The sequence below is a fragment of the Lygodium microphyllum genome, chromosome 3 (assembly GCF_053477565.2).
Source record: "Lygodium microphyllum isolate KBCC chromosome 3, Lygodium_microphyllum_v1.1.10, whole genome shotgun sequence".
In the NCBI taxonomy this organism is placed as follows: domain Eukaryota; kingdom Viridiplantae; phylum Streptophyta; class Polypodiopsida; order Schizaeales; family Lygodiaceae; genus Lygodium; species Lygodium microphyllum.
This window is the reverse complement of record NC_141137.1, coordinates 190685597-190705485: the sequence shown is the minus strand read 5'-3', so window position 1 is coordinate 190705485 and position 19889 is coordinate 190685597. Positions and strand designations below refer to the sequence as shown.

Below are 19889 nucleotides of genomic sequence, written 5' to 3'. Positions count from 1 at the left end.
TATTTGCTTCTCTCATCATTCCTGATGTAATGGTGCGAACAAATTTTGAGGTCCAAAAATAGTAACTCCTAAATTTTAGGAGTTGCTTTCTTCGCATTCCTCGAAGTCTTCTGACCATCTTTCATAATTGTGACTATAGTACCAAGGCGAGATTTAAAAGCGTCTTTTTAATTCATGTTTGATTTGTTTAAACCGTTTGATTTGTGGAGGGAAAAAATAAAAATCGAGGTTTTTATTTTCATGGGAAAAAAAAAGGCATATGCACATTGTAGGCAATATTTGACATTTAAAACATGCACAACTTTGCTCTCTATGTGTGTGTGTGCACGTGTGCGTTGTGCAAAAAGCAATTGCTAGTGTTGTATAAAAATCGTGGAGAAGAGAGGCGGTTTCAATATGCACCACCCAAAACTTATAGAAAGTTAAAAATCGTGATTTAAAAGATCTTTTCACACTAAATAAATCGGGATTTTTTTGTATTGTGATCGTGACCACTTCCAAAAATGTCATTTGGCGCAAATATAGCGACTTTCATTTATTGTCCACTCACAAGAGTGCACATTCTTGTCCGGTTAGACTCTTTGTCCTGCACCTTCTACAAAAACCAAGCACTTAGTCTTCATCCACAACAATTCCGCTTCTAAATGCCAGTTCTAAGGCTTAGATGAACCATTAGTCCAAAGTCCCAATGGTCATCTTCTACTCTGCTTGCAATGGTCCAAGCTTAATTCAAGAGAATTCCAAGGGAAAGCAACAACAACAAAAAGTAAAGAAAAGAAAGTATTTAGTTAAATAGATATAAGAGAAAGCAACGATAGAAGATATCACCACTTGGTGACATTTGACCCCACTCAATGAGGAGATTGATGCTTGTCCTTGTCATTGATTGAGGATCATTACTTTTAAAGGCAAGCTGTGGCATATAGACCTAGATATCATGACCACTACTTTATTTGTAGAGTGTCTTTAAATTTGGAAGAGAAACCCTTTTTCGAAGGTGTGGTGAAACTTGAACGAGTAGATGTGGTCCATGTTGTGAGTCTTGGTAGATCTTTATTGCAACTAAAGAAACATTTATACCCCAAGGAGTATGCATTGGCTAGCAAATGGTATTTCGATGAGAATTTTTAGAGAGATTCTGGATTAAACTGTGGGACTTTTGGCATCCATAGAAGATCTCATACTTGATATGGATGATTGCATTTTTACCCTTTCTTGAAAGGGAGCTCACTAGTTATCTAATGGGGATGTTAAACAAGTGTAGGAGATGCCTTGTGCATGCTTTAGAAACTTTATGTAGTTGCTTATGATTGTGCCTTTCGCAACACACCTTGCATGGAGGGGCATTTGCAAGGTATTGCAAAGGTTTACTTGAGGGCCTTGACATTGGCTATGTGACTTGAAGCTTCTTTTACTAGATGCTACTTTTTTTTTTTCCAAAAAAGATCCTGTCATTAGTTATGAAAAAAGAATGCCATAGGGCTACACTCCCTCCAGGGGGATCAAAGATCATGTACATGGGGGACGCAACCACCCTACAAAGGATAAATCAATCTACTGGATGGAGGAGGGGTCGGGGGGGGGGGGGGGGGGGGGAAGAGCCATGCAGGTGGCCGATAGCTCCAGCGCGCTGAAGCTCTGAGAGCAGTAAGGAATGGCCCTTTCTGCCATATTTGGAGAAAGGCCAAGCGTTGGCGAATCATGTTGTCTGAATCACCTTGTAGTCGGTCCAACTGTCCTCGAAGAGTGTGTATCAACTCAAGCCATAGGTCTCGTATCGTCTCTGCTAGTGGGATCACCGACTACTCAAAAATTCGTCGGCATCTCGCTCTCCAAACAAACCACATAGTCAGGCTGCAGCTCCCAGCGCGGGTCGCCGTCCCTGCTCCATGCTGAAGTGCTAATGCTCTGCGCAGTGACCAGGCGCCCTGCTAGCTCATGAGAATCACACCATCAGTCGTATTCTCATATCCAATGGCTGGACCTGAGAGCGTACCCCAAGTAACCACTCCCCAAGAAATCTGCTATCCCTCTGCCCACGTCATGAGTCTCAAGATCCGCAGCCAAATCTGCTGGGCAAGCGGGCAGCCCCATAAGCAGTGTCTCTGTGACTCACTATGAAAGCCACAACCTATGCAGTCTGGCGGACAACCCCCATAGCTGAGCCAAGTGCCAACTGCAATACCTCTGTGTGCCACTAGCCACCGAAATAGGACAGTCCTACGAGGCTGCTGGCTACTCCAAATGTGTCGCCAAAAAGAGGATAAAAACACGGGAGAAAGTCCGTGGCGATGCCAATGCTCTGTCGCTGCGGGAATGGCAGGTCGACGTGATTGGAGGATGTGATGCCCCAATCGAGCCGAATACTGAAAGAAAGGAATGGCAGGACTCCCTGGTGGGGAGTAGGGGTCCCGCCACTGCCACTCCCTAGGGTCCCACTGTAATCTGGCTAGAGGCCTCGCCTCCCATGCCCATAGGCTCCAATCTTGATCAGCCTGAATCTCTGCTGGTCCGGGTCTATATGCCATGTATGCTCTCTAGTGCCCAGCACCTTGATCCGCTGGAAAATACAAGTGGAGATGATTTGAGACTCCTTTGACACTCTAATAAGGCGACCTGCATCTCCAACCTCATAGAAGAGCGTCACCTCCTATGTGCATCCCCTGGCACCAATCAAGATCTCCGTCTACGTAAATGCTCCCATCCATGTGGTTGGGGGAGAAAGGCCTGTCTGCTGTCCCCAGTTAGCTGGGACAGCCGACTCCACATCGCTAATCATCTAAAGTGCTCCCCGCATCCCGCTACATCTATCTCGCTGCTGCTCCTCAGTGAGCTCTTTGAACCGAAACCACTCACCCACACTACGCCATGGGCCTCTGTAGAACGCCTGCCAAGAGACATGAGGTCTAGAACCCACCATGAATCCTCTGTCGGTGTGTATTTGTGGGTTCCAAACCAGGGGTTGACGCAATCTCTCCTCAATGCACGAGGGGGGAAGTTGAATAAGTGCTGGCCTCAATTGCTCCCAGGTCCTCAAGATACCACATGCAAATCGATCCTCTGTCCTCCTCGAGAGCCCCACACGTTGCATCTCTGTGAAAACCCATCAGACCTCAGGCTGCAAGGGCTCTCCTGCCACTGGGGTGCACATGCATAATCGTTGCAAAAGAAACTCCTTCCACGGCTCTGGGCCTGGAAGGAGTCCACGGACCACAAACTTGCCCAGTAGGGCTCTACTTTGGCAGGTAGGGTCTACGATCCCTAAGCCGCCCTGCTTAGTGGGAAGTGCAATGACTCGCCAAGCCACCTTAGCCCGCGCTGGGCTACCATCTCTCCCAGACCATAGAAAGTTCTTGATTAGTCGTTGGACCTGACTAATACAGGAGCTTAAAAAGATCCAACAAGAGGTGATATACCACATCGTGGCTAAGAGAACCTGATTAGCCACCACAACTCTCCCTGCTAGTGAGAGACGAGTTGAACTCCAATGCGTCAGTTTCCTCTTGATGCTCAAAAGGAGAGGTGCAATCCGTTGCTCAGCTGATAACTCTAGGCCAATGTAGCACCCTAAGTCTTGAATGGCCGTACCGAGCTGGATCCACTGAAACTGAGCACTCGGGAGCCATGCTGGGTGCTCTCCCTCTCCTACCCAAAAACCACATGAGTTGTGCCAATTGATCTTGGCACCTGATGCATCACAAAACTGCTCCAAAGCAAGCTGAAATCTGATGATGTTGGCCTCATGGCCATGCAAGTAAACTGCCGTGTCATCTGCAAACTCTGCATCCAAGAGTGCCTCCTCTCTAACTGGAAGCCGAAGTCCTTGTAAACTAGTGTCCTGGGTAGCCAAAAATGAGCTCATGGCCTTGGTGAAAAAGAGAAACAGAGTCGGTGCCAAGGGGCAACCTTGTCTAACAGATCTAGAAATGTTGAACCGCTCCCCTCGGCTGCCTGCCACTAATACTTGGCTGTGAGCAGATCTGTATAACGATGCAACCCCTCTAATCCACTCAGCAGGGAATCCCATGCATGTCATCGTGTCCTTGAGAAAAGCCCAATCCACCCAATCATAGGCCTTCTCAAAGTCAAGAAGCAGCATCGCAAGTGGCTCCCTCGGCATCCGAGCTAGTGATACTATGACCGTCGACAAAACCAGTCTGCGTCGGATGTATCAGTGTCTCAAGCATAGGCTGAAGTCTCACACTCAGTGCCTTCGCAAGAATTTTGTAGGCTAAGTTGAGAATCGTGATCGGGCGCCAGTGTCTAAGCTCATTGAGATTTTCCCCATCCTTAGGGATGAGAAAAATCAACCCCTCTAATAGCGTCTAAGGTAAGGTGCCTCTCTCCATGATCTCTTGGAAGGCAAGTCATAGCCCCTCTTCCAAGGTCTCCCAGTGACGAATAAAGAAAGCCGAAAGAAGGCCATCCTCACCGGGACAACTATCTCTCGCAAGCCCCCGCAATGCATCTAGTAGCTCACGGCGCGTGAACAGGGCTAGGAGTTTGCGTTGCATCTCATCCGTCACAGTTCTGCGTACATGTCTCAAAACCCTATGTCGACTCTCCCACCATGTATCTGAGGGGATCTCCTCTGTCAGTAAGGTGTGATAAAATCTTGTGGCCATCTCTCGCATCTCATTTGGCTCGGAAGTCATCGATTCATCTAGACGGCGAAGCTGTTGGATCCCACTCTGTGAATGACGTGGACGGGTAGCTACAAAAAACTCTCCTATGACTCGATCCCCCACCTAGGTCCACTGAGATGTCTGTCTATGATACATATACTCTGAGCGTCTATCCTCCACCTCCCTAAGCTCCTGCTGAGCCTGTATAAGTTGAGTACCCGCCCATTTGCTATCCAGATGGCTCTCTAATATGCGTTGCAAGGAGGCCACACCTCGATGTAAGCATCACTCAGTCTCGCGGAGCTGGGCCAATCGTTGTGCGCTCATCTCATGTAGTAATCTACTGATTTGCTGGAGCCCCTCAGCTAGCGCTTGGCCCCTAGTGCCCTCATCCCAGGATAGCTGGCCCCAAATCATCTCAATATGCTTCGTCAGGCTCTCGTCTAGCTGAACACTCTTCGGGTTGCGCATAACTGAAGAAACGTGAGCATCACTCTCCTTGAAGGCCACGACCACAGGTGCATGATCCGACATACATGACCCTGCAATAATACTCGTCATACCCCCGTAGTTTGACAATGCATCACTCACATAAATCCTATCAATTCGAGAGAGATTCATCCCACCAATGTGTCGGTCTGATCGGGAAAACATGAGACTATCCCTCTCTCTGGCAAAGCTCGCAAGATGCCATACATCATGAAGCCTCACAGCGAAACATAGCCTCTCCCAAGCAACTAACTCTACCCCATGGACCGTGACCTGGCTGCCACCGTGTCTGTCCTATGGTGTCTCAATCATGTTAAAATTACCAGCAACGCACCATGCATCCACACCAGGCACTGCATCAACCAGCTGTGACCAAAAGGCATCTCGCGCACTCTCGTGATTACGTGCATAGATACTAAAAAAGCCTTGCCAAAGACCTCTCCACTGTATAATCATCCATATGGCCTACCTAGCACAATCTTGCCTCTGTCCACAATAGAGGCCTGCAAGGAATCTCTAACTGAAATGCATACTTCGCCTTGGGCCCCATTGGGATCGAAGCCTGCCGACCAAAATATCTCTATGTGCCTCTGTAGAAGCTGTCCACATCGCCGTATACAGCTCGCAGATAAATGGTGCTCCTGTAGCATCAAAACATCAATAGGCCCACCAATTAGACTCTGCCTGAGCTCCTGTCTCAACCAAGCTCTAAACTGCATGAAGTTGGGGCCTCCCAACCCCTAAACATTCCATGAGAGTACCCTCATGGAGACTATGCAAACCAGGAGGTTGCTGCGGCAGCAAACCAGGCTATCTTCGAGGCTGGCTTGGGAGGGGAATAATCCGAATCCAAGTGTCCTCAGCAGGTTGCCAGCTGCTCCATGAGAGCCCGCCGAAGGCTAAACCATGTAAACTCTCCTAGCTCAAGAGCTCTTGTTGGAGAATGCATATCCTCATGAACATATACATAGCACGGGGTAATACTTGTGTCCGCAATTATATACATAATCAGCTGACTCTCCTGTGAGCCAGGAATAAAGAGAAACTGAGCTGTATCCCAAGAACGAATAAACTGATCTGTGTAATCTAGCTAGCCCAGGTGATGCAAGAACTCTATCACCTGCCCTCTCACAAAACGCATCGCCTCCTCCAAGGTCCAATGTGGCTGTGTAGCTCCACATAGGGGGAAGGAGAATGCCACTGCTGAGTCCAGAGCTATCAGTCCTCTAGAAGCAAGCGCTACCGCATGTACCTGAATCGGGGAAGGCCTACTCTCCTCCTGGGCACCAGAGAAGCGAGAGAACTCATATCCAAAGTGCTCCCCTCTCATGTGATAATCAAAACTAACAAGGCCCGGAGGAATAGCAGTCATGGATGAGGTACTAACTGTCACTGGAGGTTGAAGGTTGGATCGACTGCCCTGAGCCGCACGGCTCGCTGAAAAATCACTGACCAATGATTGTCTAATGATGGGCGAGGCTATGCTAGGAGGCCGAGATGGCGGTGGTGTGGGTGTCGGCACCAAGGGGATCGAGACCGATTGTGGAGCCGATGCTGGGGCCTCCACAACAGTCTCAGCTGAAGGGGCAGGTGCCGATTCCTCCTGTAACACTGAAGCGATTCCTCGTGAGAACGTAGACCTGTTTGACAACCGGTCTTTGATGATGTCCCTGCTGATGACGACGCCCTGGCTGTTGCCAACAACCTAAGGATGACGCAGAGGGGTCAGCGGAGGCAGGCTCTGTGGTTGACTGATGCCCACCCCCCTCCCTCGCCTGAGGAGTTTGGCTCGTAGAAGTTTGTGGGGGAGGAGGTTACTGTGGCGTCGGTTGCTGCGGTGGCCGCTGAGCTGCTGCTGTTGTTGACGTCGGGCTTGGCGCTAAGATCAAGCTGGGCATGTCTTCGCAAGGTGGCCTACCTTGCGACAAGCAAAGCATTGGTTCGGGAGACCGGAATACTCCACCCTCTGAATGAGCCAACCTCCTGATAACAACGGTAGCTCAATCTCTGTCGGCAGCTGGGCCAGGTCTGCAGTGATAATCCTCATAGATGGTAGGCCCGTTGCCTTGGCCACTACTGAAGCGGCCGTCTGCGGAGTCTCAAGGTAAGTGCCTAGGGACCCGCCAATCTGTGGTAATAGGGGCAGGTATTCCCGTCGTAAGCCAGGAAAACATGCTGTCACTGGGAAGCCTCGCGCCTCCCGAGGAATGAATGCCGAGGATGCCTCTGCCTTAGGATCAAAGCCATGAACCCATGGACGGACGTATGCTCTGGCAGCCCGCACTGAAATCGGAGAGAGCGCAATAATCCGTGTTGCTGCCTTAGGTGTCTCTAGCTCCACCTGGTAAAAACTGCGACCCAGGGTCTGTATATCAACTATCTTGCCGACTTCGGCAAGCAAGCTGCTCTGTAAGATGTCCCTGAGTTCGCCATGACTCGGGCGAGAACCGATGATCTTGCAGATAACCGAGGAGGTTGCAAGCGCGGCAGCGAGCTTTTTTTACTAGATGCTACTAAGACTTGGATGGCACATGTTTTTAAGGTAGATTTCCATGTTATGATCATTTATGTTAAGAGGCAATTCTTGTGCTTTAGAGGATGTAAGTAGAGTTCTATTGTTTACTTTGTTTGAGGAGTTACAAAAGAGGTGTATAGAGATATTTATGTTGGTTGTTGTTTTTGCTCCAGGCCAACTTGGCCAACTTGAGTAGGTTTGGGGTACTTAAGTGCCCCTCCCCCTCATTTTCATCATCGCCTTCTACTCTCCATTGCCAGTGTTGAGGCCTCAGGCGCCCTTTTTTCTCTCCCTCGGCTACTTTGCAACGTGTGCTCACCCACGGATTTCCTTGCAAGCACCATTGTACTCTTGATCAACAAATTGTTTTTAGTAGTTTTGCACTCTCTCTCTCTCTCTCTCTCTCTCTCTCTCTCGTGTGCATCTCTCACTTCTCTCATTCCGTTGCCCACTTTGACATGGTATTAGAGCATAGGCTGTTGGAAGTGCTGTAGATTGAGAAGGGTGTTTTCGAGACTAATTGGAAGGAGTTTCGACGATGAGAAGGAGGCTTTCGACCTGCTGTTTTGTTGCTACAGCTGGCTGTGTTTTTGTTGCAAACCATCCCTTTTGGTGATTAAAGTGGATTTTTGCCTTGCAAACGTATAGGACTTGAGGAGGACTTTGTTCCCAGCGATTGGAGGACCATTTGCAAGTAGTTTCAGCCTGCTGTTCCTACGTTTTCAGCCTTGAAAACCACCTATGCTATCATCTCTTGTGCTTCAAAGGGGGCAAATACACCGGTGAGTTTTCTAGTGTGGTGGAGGCTATTGTGTTAAATTTCTTGGTGTTGTGTTTTGCGAGCAAAGATGGCTGAATCATCTGAGGCCACAAAGAGGAGCAAGGACATGAGATTTGGCATTGAAGATGCCATGTACCAGGATCTTAGGGAGAAAAAGATTCTACTCTTTTCACATTTCTTGTAGATAGGTAGTTGGACGGGAAAAACTATACAATTGGGGCGATGCAAATGGAATTGGTCTTGGAAACCTATGACTTGTTAGTCATGGTCCTTCAAAATGTGGAGCACCCTACAACATCAAGTACAGAGGAGGAAATAGATTTTGAAAAGCAAGCATATCAACGGGACTTATTGAATGCACACATTCAGTCATTCATTGTTTTGAATTGAACCTTGACGGTTCTTTTCCATATTCGACATATGCAAGGGGCACGTCAGATTTGGTTGCATCTGGAGCATATGTATAATAGGATGACTCCTATGAAGAGAGCGGCATTGGAGATCTAAATGCGGCAGTTAGATCCTGTGAAGTGCTCCTCCATGAAGAACTACATCGACAAACTGCAGATGATGCATCAGGAGATCATGCATGTCGGGAAAACTATTTCTTTGATGGATATGGCCATCTTGCTTCTATCTCAACTCCCCCAAAAGTATGGTGCTTTGTATTCTTCACTAATCACATATGGAAGAATGATAGATGTCACATGGGAGGAGCTCATACCCATGGTCTTGGATCAAGAGGACTGATTCAAGGTAATTGTCTCGAAGGTTGATTCCACAACCTTGATAGGATAGGCGAGCAAGAAATCGACAAAGAAGAAAGGCTAGTTAGAGAGTGATGACAAGTTAGATAAATTGATCAAGAAGAAGATTTAGAAGCAATGACTTTGCCACGAATGTGGCGATCCTGAATATATTAGAAAGGACTGCCCAAAGAAGTCGGACAAGGATTCGGACAAAGACAAAGCTGAGGAGAAGGAGAACTCAACTTCATCGAATGTTGCAACTTGAAGTTGAGGTACACATTTCGAGGGAAATTGGACTTGCAACGTGCATGGATTTGGAATGGATCATTGATAGCGGGGCAACTTGCCACATGTCTCCATGCAAGCAGGATCGTCGAGATTTTCGTCCCCTACAAGGGGAGATCTTCATCGGCGATAACTCTATGATTCCTATTCGAGATAGTGGAATCCTTTCTCTCATACACAATGGTTTTGGTGGTTTCCATGATTTAGAGGTATTGTATGTCCCACGCTTGAGCTACAACCTTTTGTCTGTGCATGAGTTGTGTAAGCTCGGTCTTGTGTTAGATTTTGATGAATCCACTTTTTGGATTCGTGTGGCAGAGTCACTAGATGCACTTGTGAGTGGCCTTGCATAGAATGGCTTGTATAAAGTTAAGTGCCCTTCTCTTTCATCTTCTTCTCTTGTGACCCTTTCAAACTATGATTTATGGCATGCTCGGTTTAGACACATCAACAGTGAGTACTTATAATGTGCTTCTACGATGGTGGATGGTCTACCTCCAAATGGTGGTAGTAAGAATGTGTCTCATTCTTGCTTGCAAGGGAAACAACATCGGGAGTCCTTCCTAAAACATGCATCTCGTTGTGCTACTACTCCACTTCAACTTTTTCTCATGGATATATGTGGACCGTTGTCGGAAGTTTCTCGTGGAGAAAGCTTGTATTTTCTACTCCTTGATGATTTTAGCAGGATTTGTTGGGTGTTCTTCTTGTAGCAAAAGAGTGACGCTTTTCATAGCTTCTCCCAATGGTTTCCCCTTGCCCAAAATGAGTCGAGACATACCTTGAAGACACTTCGCTTCGATAAAGGTGGTGAGTTTATTTCTCACGATATGTCACGTTTCTACTCACAACATGGCATTCGTTAAGAATTTGCTAATACTGGTACACCCTTTGAGAATGGTATTGTGGAACGTAAGAACATGATTGTTTTGGAGATGGCCCGCTCCATGCTGGCTCATTGGGTTGAGGCAATTGCTACTACTGTTCATTTCTTGAATAGATCTCCTACATAGTTCGTTCCTCACAGGAATCCCTTTGAGGCTTATTTCAGACAGAAGCTTGATGTCTTCTACTTTCAAGTGTTTGGCTCTGATGCATATGTGCATATTCCTAAGGGTTAGCGAACAAAGCTAGACCCTAAGTCGAAGAAACATGTTTTTGTGGACCCTTTTGGGTGATCCGATGGACATGTACTCTCTCTTACCTCCTATGAAGGTAGTAGGTTCTTCAGGTAACAACAATGATTTGTCTGGAAGTATCCTTGATGTAGTTGAACTTTCTGTACCCGAGGATCCATCTCTTTCGATGGATATACCAGCTCTCCTCCCTCCATTGTGGGCTCATAGGACTTTGGACGAATCTGGTCTTTAGGACTTTCCTTTTGATTGGGATTTTGATGATGGTCTCTGCCACTCTCATCGCTTGCGGGATCATGCTCTAGTTGGTGAATTCTTGCATATGAATTATGTATTGATGATTCGTGCACTATCAACCCGAGAGCCAACTCATGTTGGTGAAGTTCTTAAATAGGATGTGTGGCACAAGGCCATGGAAGCTGAATTGGACTCCATTGAACGAAATTGGACTTGGGAACTGTTCCATGTCTCGCGGGTCATAAAGTAATTGGGGTAAAGTGGGTCTTTAAGACCAAGTACCACAGGGATGGTTCATTGGATAAGCATAAGGTTGAGCTTGTTGCCAAGGGTTATGCCTAGCGTCCCATGCTTGATTATGATGATACTTTTGCTCTTATTGCTCTGATGGCCACAATCAAGACTACTCTTGCCTTGGTAGGTAAGTTGCAATTACCAGTGTACTAGATGGATGTCGAGTCCGCTTTCTTGAATGATGATTTGAAGGAGGTGGCGTATATTGAACAACCTCATGGGTCTCATAAACCACAATCCGATGGCAAGGTTTACAGGTTAAAGAAGGCTTTGTATGGTCTTAAACAAGCCTCTTGTGCTTGGAATGAAAAGATTGATGCCTTCTTTCAATCTATAGATTGTACACACTCTTCCGTCAATCCTAACTTGTATATTCATCATTTGAGGGGTTTGTTCATTGTCACTTTTCTCTATGTGGATGACTTGATTGTGATAGGTAACAATGCCAAGTTCATTTAAATCACCAAATCGGCATTGGCTTCGGAGTTTGAAATGACAGATATGGGTCTTTTGCATTTCTTCCTTGGGTTGGAAGTTTGACAGGATGATAAAGGCTTATTTATCTCTCAACAAGAGTATGTTCAGGAGCTTCTTGAAGCATTTGGTATGACAGAAGCTGATCCTATTTCTTCTCCAATGGACCCACATTGGAAGCTCTCTGCTCTTGTTGATTCAACTTCCACTGATGCACAATTATACAGGAAGCTAGTGGGCTCTTTGATTTGGTTGTTGAATACGAGACTTGATATAAGGTTTCTTGTTGGTTTACCGGTGGGGTTCATGAGTAATCCCATGAAAACTCATTGGTAGGCAAGGTTGTGGATTCTTCGGTATCTAAAGACTTTTCCTTCCTTAGGTATTGCTAACCTTACAGATTGGGACTTGTCTATAGATGTTCATGTGATCGGATGGACTAATTTTGATTCGGTAGGTGATATTGATACACAGAGATCCATTATAGGGTATTGTTTTACTTTGGGCTTGGGAGCAATTTCTTGGAGTAGTAAGAAGCAACCTATTGTGGCTCTTTCTTCTATGGAGGCAAAATACAGAGCAGCTTGCTTTGACACATGCGAGGAGGTCTAGCTTTGTCGGTAACTTGAAGATTTTGGATTTTCTCAAAAACAGAAGATTATCATTCAGTGTGATAATCAAAGTTGCTTGGTGATTGCTCGCAATCCGGTGTTCCACGCTTAGACCAAGCATATCGAAGTTCAATATCATTTTGTCGTGAAAAGTTACTGGATGGGACTATCTTGCTAGAGATTGCATGACCAAAGATAATCTTGCTGATCTATTTGCCAAAGCTCTTCCTCAGGTGTTGGTGCTTTGTCACTCCAGATCTCTTGGACTTGTTTCTACCCCAAGGATCTGAGAGGGGGTGTTAGTTGTCGTTTTGCTCTAGGTTGACCTGATTGACTTGGCCAGGTCAGGGTTACTTAAGTGCCCCTCCTCCTCATTTTCATGATTGCCTTGTGCTCTCCCTTGCTAGTGTTGAGGCCTCATGCACCCCTTTTTTCTCTCCCTTTGCTGCACTATAGCGTGTGCTTCCCCATGTGGTGCTCACCCGCGGATTCCCTCACAAGCACCCTTGTACTCTTGATTAGCAGGTTGTTTTTAGTAGTTTGTAGTCTCTCTCTCTTAAGTCCTCTCTTCTCTCCCTCTCACTCTCTCTAGTGTGCATCTCTCACTTCTCATTCCGTTGCCCACTTTGACAATTTAGCATTGTGGCTAGCATTACTAGCTCGTGTACATGGAGAGGTGGATGTAGATTTTATATTAGGTGGACACATTTTGTCTCATTCTCATATTCTTTTAGAGCTTTGGAGAGAGCTCATTTGTACTTAGAGTGGAGAATTGGCTACCTTTGATACTTTCATCTAGAGTACTTGAGGAGAGGGCGGGCATACTTTTTCCATACATGGATTGATGATCAGTTTTTCTTTCATATGGGAGTTGGATCTCCTAGATGGGAGGATAAAACTCCTTGTTGGCTCCTATCTTGTGTGACCTTACTATCTTGATTGGTTATTTTGTCTTTTGCCACAATTCTTATGTGTGTACCTTGGTAACATAAATTTCTTTTAAAAAGAGTGTACATTTTGATTTGGAAAAATTCAATGACATGGCCATAATATTTTATGCTAGTCATATGTATAAAAAGGACCTATTTCACATTTACAATAGTCTTGAAAGTATAGTCTCTTTCTCAAACTTTTCTAGAGTTTTCATGATACATGTAACATGTGAGGTCTCTATCCATGTACATCAGCAAAGATGTGTGGCTATGGCATAAAGAACAACACTCCAAAGATACATGGAGCTGTATTGTCTTGATACAACTCATAAATAATATTTTGTATTTGTGTTCTAAAGCTTAGTGTTATTACAACATCAATAATGTAGCCTGATGACAATTTCAAAAGCTCTTGACACAACATTGGCATGTTTATATGCAAAAGTAGAACATCTAATTGACTATAATTCAAATATTTCATTACTAGATATTAATGTTATCAAGAATTTGTCTTCTTGGCACAAAATCATATCAAGTGAATGTAAACCATTGTAAAGCAGGCGTCCAATATGAACAAGGATCATTTTGGTTGCAAGATTATGAATATTTGGCATCAATTTGATTGGACACTAGTAACTAAGTGGTTTACCCTAGTGTTTTTTGTATAGAGGTATCAAGCATTTTCAAGAAGAAGGCACACATTCTTTGTCCCATGTTGAATCAAGCACAATCAAAATATTTTTTGGCTAATGGTAGCATGCAACAAGAGTAAGTTTATTCTAGGTTCTAAGATTTTACAATGATCTATATCAAGTAAAGTAGATTTGAGCTCCTTTTTTGTGAAAAATAAATTCAATTGCTATCTATGATAGGATATAGTATCTAAGAAGCCACGTCGAGTAACATAGGCATCAAAATCCATAATAGAGTTACCTTTAAAAACGTCAGTGAAGTAATTTTTGCATTTTGTAAATGCCAAAGAGCTATTTTTAATGCGTACAATTTCTTGTCTTTATTGTGCAAGGGCCTTTTTTGATATAAAATATTAGGTTTTGCTATCTCACTTTATATAGAAAGTGTTCAAGCCCACAACCAATGATGCAAAGTCTCCAAAATGTGCCAAGTGCACCCTTTGCATTCCTTAGGGATCTGCATTCATGCAAATGAACTACCCACTTGCAATCCATTATGTCCACTTTGCCATGTAAAGTGTGTGATCCTTTTTTGTCTTTAAAGCTCTTAGAAGTTTCCTCCAAAAATTGCACAAAATTTTTTCCAAATCCCTTGAAAGGCCTAGTGATGAGCCTACTAGGAAGATGGTCAAATCTCTTTAGTCATACTTAATGCCATTGAGTATTGGAATAATTGGGTAGGTCAATTGTGTAGAGAAGTTTGGGGTCATACCCACTCTTTGAAGTCCTAGCCCAATGTGTCTAGTGGTCCATTGTCTCAAAGGGAGAGAGACAACTTTGAACTTGCTTGTGTATTAAGCTTTAGAGCTCTCATCCTCATTAGCTTGATTGATGTGACTTTATTTGTGAGCTCTTGATACATGGACACATGAAGACAATCTCTCCATAGCCTCTTAGATTTACTAGGGCTAAGTTTTAATCCACAGTTCAAGATTATGCCCATCAAAATATCTAAATATGGGATTCAAATGAGTAGTTATCTCTACCACTCTAGAAAAGAGACCTCTTTCTATGATAGACAATCTTGATAGGAAAGGAATTATCTTTGTAAGCATTTTAGGATAGAAGAGCATAGGGGTATGGACCATGTGGAGGTGAAGCTCTATATGCTAGAGAGGGCACTAGTCTTGATGTGCTTTTTCTTAACCCCATGATTCACATGTGATTGCTAGGCATGAGACTTTCCACTATTGACTTGCCTAATAGGGCTTTGCTTTAGTTATCTAGATCCAAAATGCCAATTCCTTTTTTGGACCTTGGTTGGATGGTTGTATCCCAATACACACTATGTTTGGTATCATATGAGTCATTTTTGTTCACCCATCAAAAATATCGAACGAACTTTAGAAGTTGACAATTTATTATTGTGAAAAGCACCAACATGAAGCTACAAGATTGGTTGACAACTAGGGCTCTCTATATTAAAGATGACTTGGGGGTGCTCCACGAAGACACTTTTCTTTTGAAATAGAGGAAATGATAGGGACAAATTGCTACTTTGGGGTAATGTTTATGATGATCTAAAAACTTGGATATTGTGTGGTTTGCCTCTTGGCCTTCAAATGCAACTTAACTAGTGATATCGAGTGGAAGAGACCTTTGGATTAATAGAAAAGCCCACAAACCCATTCTTGTGGAGATCCATGGCATTAGAGATAGTGTTTAAGGAAACTCAAATAATCTATCGAGACTTCTCATTGTCCTCTACATGTAGAGTTCTAACATGTGCATATTTTGGGTCAATTGGGTCTTTTTACAATCATGGATGAAGATGCATCCCATAGATAGAAGTGCCTTGATCTTGCAAATGTTTGGACATAGCATCCATGTAGATTAAAACACGATAAGGAGCTAGAAGGAAACCTTTGCTTTCTTTGTTTTCTTTAACTAGAAGGGATCCCTCATCCTCTTGATGACAATCATCTTATTAGGGGCCGATCCTTCTTCAAAGAGCCAAAGCAATGATGGTCCATGCCTTAAGGAAATTGGGCCTTTCAAGTTTTAAGAATGCTCTTTGGAAATGATTAAGTCTTTTGTATCATGGGTCTTCTCAAAGTCTAGGAGGATAGCCATTGGTTGTCAGGCATCTTCTAAGGAAATAACATTGTTATTCATTATACCACAAGTGTTACCAAATTCTTAGTAGTGTTTGGAAGTAGAGGCCAAAGTTTAGCATCAATTATCTTTGCTAATCCCTTGTAAACAATTGACAAAGGAGTAATTGATTGATCTTTATCGTCCAAGCTTAAGTTCATCTCCTCTTCTTGATGAGGATGTTTGCTATACTTGTCGACATGCTCTTTACTCAATTGGGAGGAAGCTCACCAAAGGGAAGGTTTGAAGTAGGGACATGATGAGAAGAGGGTGGTGGTGGAGAGATGAAATTAGGTGAGGGTGAAGTGAAGAGGAATGATAAGTTTTCTTCCTCCATTGATGATCAATGACAAGTTTGCCCAATCCTATGGTTTCCATTGTAGAAGTAGGGTCAATAGAGGATTTAGTTGCCTGAGGAAACATAATAGGAGAGAGATATCGGTTTTGACTAAGAAGTGGTGGTGGACTAGAATTCGTTCGCTTTGACTCTATGATAAGTATCATGAGACATGCAATGGACTTGAGGCCTTTATCTAGTCTAGAAGCTCACAATTATTGGAGTGTTTGGGGAAGAAGAGTCAAAAAAGGTATTTTGTCAAATGGTGAGGGTTGGAACCATGGGTGTTGAGGTTGAGGTCATTTTCTAGAAGTAGTTTCTTCTCGAGAGAGCCGAGAAAAGCATTTGTGAAAACACATCAAGCATTCTTAAGCTACTAATGGCCTATAAGGAGGGGAAAGCCTCTTGGGGTTTTGAGTAGATGAATGATTACAAAGTCTAGGGAGATTGTGAACCTTTGGATTTCCATTAGAACCTACTTGACTATACTCACGAGAGGCATGTTGCGTTGATTGGTCAATGTTATTTAGAATCGAATAGGACAAGTTGTATGAGCCCCAAGGTAGGCAAAGTGTTTTGTGGTGGTAGATTGATACCAAATCCTCCATCTATGATAGCATGGCTAGAGAAGCACCCCAAATCTTGATTGTGAGGTGAGGACTTTGAAAGTTTGTGAGAGAGACTAGTTGGATAGTCAAGCAATAAGAGCCTAACCCATTTTGAAAAAGAGGAAGGTAGAAGTGGAATGGAGAACTTTGGCTAAGGTTGTCTCTTAAGGAGGGACTAAAGTTGATGAGGTTATAGAGAGATGCGATTTATCAGTGTCCTTCAAAAGGCCTCATCTATGGTGTAGGAGGTCGAAGAGGATTGCAGAGGAGAGGATGGGAAGGAGGAAGGGGATGAAAGTTGGATGGTGAATGGTCCATCTCAATGCAAAAGGCAAGCTTTTAGGTCTAGTGTGAGGATGCCTATCATGGAAGAGCTAGTTGTGGTTTCTGGATCGGGGACGGAGCCCTTCCTCAGTGGCTGCCTGATCCGACATTCCGCTGGATTCCTGAGGGCACACCTGTGCAGTATCTGGGCTGCCAGATAGGCCTTGAGCTCACTGCAGAGCAGCAGATTGCGCCTCTCCTTCTGAGCATCAGAAGGAAGCTGATTTTTTGGAGTTCAGCTAGACTATTACTGGCAGGGAGAGCAGTGGTAGCTAACAAGGTGCTTTTGGCGACTATGTGGTATGTGACTTCGTGCTGGGTTTTCTCGAGCTCTTGTATTAGCCAGGTTGAGAGGCTAATCAGGAATTTCTTGTGGTCCGACAAGAACGGGGATGCCACTAGGACCAAGGTTGCTTGGCCGATTATCACCTTGCCGACTTTGCATGGGGGCTTGGGGATTGTTGATCTTGCTTGTCAGAGCCGAGCTCTCATTGGCAAGTTTGTAGTTCGTAGTCTGCTTCCGGGTGCAGAGCCCTGGAAGATGCTTCTCCTCCACAGATTACGCGAATGCACTCCAGCCACCGGGGGTTCCTGGCAGCATGATATTAGATGGACTTTTGTGGAGATGCATCGAGTGGCTCTCTCACAACGAGTGGAGGACAGATTTGCTTGCTGTATCTTGAGGACTTGGGAGATGCTACGTCCTGCTCTTTCTCAGATTTCCCCCTCAGATTAGGATACTTGTTTGCGCCAGCCTCTGGTCTGGAACCCTTTGGTGCGTACAGATAGAGGACATATGCTGGGTTCTTGACCACATGTTTCGTGGGGGGACTATGGCGGTAGGACCGGCTAGGAGCTTGAGCGATTGGCTCCATTTTCGTCGACTTTCGGAGGATGGCCAGAGAGAGTGCTTGTGAGGGATGCGTGGTAGTGCGCTTATGATCAGTGATATTAGTGAGGCCATCCCTGAACACTGGTTGCAGTAGCAGGTCACAGATGCACCTCATTGGATGGGAGTGTTCACTAGGACAGAGATGCTTATTGCCGTGAGGGGTTGCACGAGTACCACATCTCTTTTCTTTGAGGTTGGGACAGTAGGTCGGCTTTAGAGAGTACAGGTAGAGGATTGCATTGTCTCCTCTTGCACTTTTCAGCGGATCCTGGTAGTTGGTATTCGTGACCGTCAGTGGATTATTGACTGAGATTCAGACTCTATCTTGGGGGCTCAGGAGTGGAGACTATGGGCTTGGGGATCCAGACCCTTAGTTCGTCTACAGTGGGATCTAGGTGAGTGGCAGTGGCGGGACCCTTTTGTTGGAGCAGACAGGCCGCCTATCCCCTTTTTTCAGTATACAGCCCGGCTTGGCCGTCATATCCTCCTTGCTCGGCGAAAGGGGGACCCTGCAGCAGCTGAGCATTGGAGGTGCCAAGGTCTTTCTAGCCAATTCTTAATAGAGTTTTGGCAGCGCATATGGGGTAGCCAACAACCTCGTCGTATTGTTATGTTTCAGTGGCTTGTTGCTCATCGAGGAGCTCCGGTTGGTACATGGCTTCGCTTTGGTGGACGACTTCCCGATTGCACAGGCTGCAGATGTCTTGAGGAGTCTCAGCGCCATTGCTTATGGGACTGCCCGCTAGCCTAGTAGATTTGGCTCAGAGTCATGCAACTGATGAGTACTGCAGAGGGCCAGGTATATACTTGGGGTGTGGTGGCCTGGAGTACACTGACCGGGCTTGCTTTAGGGTATGAGCTTTCAGTAGATAGCATCATCTTACAGCGTCGCCACCATGGTTTTCAACGCATTCAGCTTACAGACCCCTCATCCCTTCCGAGAGGAGGCGACAACGATTCGAGGTGGGAGCTTATCAGCAGCTTTGGCCTATGGTTTATTTGGCGAGCTTGGTGTCGACGGATCTTTGAGGGACGTCCTATTCCACCAGCTGAGACAATGAGAGATTTCTAGGTGGAGCTCATTCACACGCTTAGGGGGCAGTATGATCAGATACAGGGAGATTCAGATGAGATGATTTGGCGTCGGCATGCTTTCGTCGAGCAGTGGGGGAAGGGACCCTTCTACACCTATTCTCTAGGGACTATTCGATGGTAGTATCGGCCGCCTGTATGGCTTTTCCCCCCACCTAAGGCTCCAGAGATAGCCACACTCTAGTTTTACTACTTGTGGGAGAGTCTCCCCCTCTGTTGTATCATTGTATTTGTCCTGATGGACATTTTAGCCTCCGGGTGGTTTTGATTATAACTAATGATAGGATCTTTTTGAGGAAAAAAAGAAAAAAGAGCTAGTTGGGATGCAAATAAAGTGGGAATTGGGAGGTTGGGCAAAGACTCGAGGGTTACTTGTCGAGATAAAATAAGAGTTGGGAAATGTGAAAGTTGTTGCAGGAGGAGCAAAAGATGTGGAAGGGAATTGCTTTGGCCAAGGCCATCTCTTAAGGAGAAACTAAAGCTAATGAGGTTTTAGAGAGAGATGGCTTATAGGTGTCCTTTGACAAGCCTCCTCTAAGGTGTAGGAAGTTGAAGAAGAGGAATGAGGAGAACATGGGGAGGAGGAATGGGGTTGAAAGTTGGATGGTGAATGGTCCATCCCAAGGCAAAGGGGAAGCGTTTGGGTATAGTGCGAGGGCACTTAAGGTGGAAGAGCTAGTTGGGATGCAAGGAAAGTGGGAATTAAGAGGTTGGGCAAACAC

General features: G+C 45.2%; 1 pseudogene; it reads left to right on the top strand.

The window, feature by feature from the left end:
* Positions 1 to 6583: 6583 nt before the first annotated feature.
* On the top strand, positions 6584 to 19351 carry LOC148039350 (uncharacterized; annotated as a pseudogene).
* Positions 19352 to 19889: the final 538 nt, after the last annotated feature.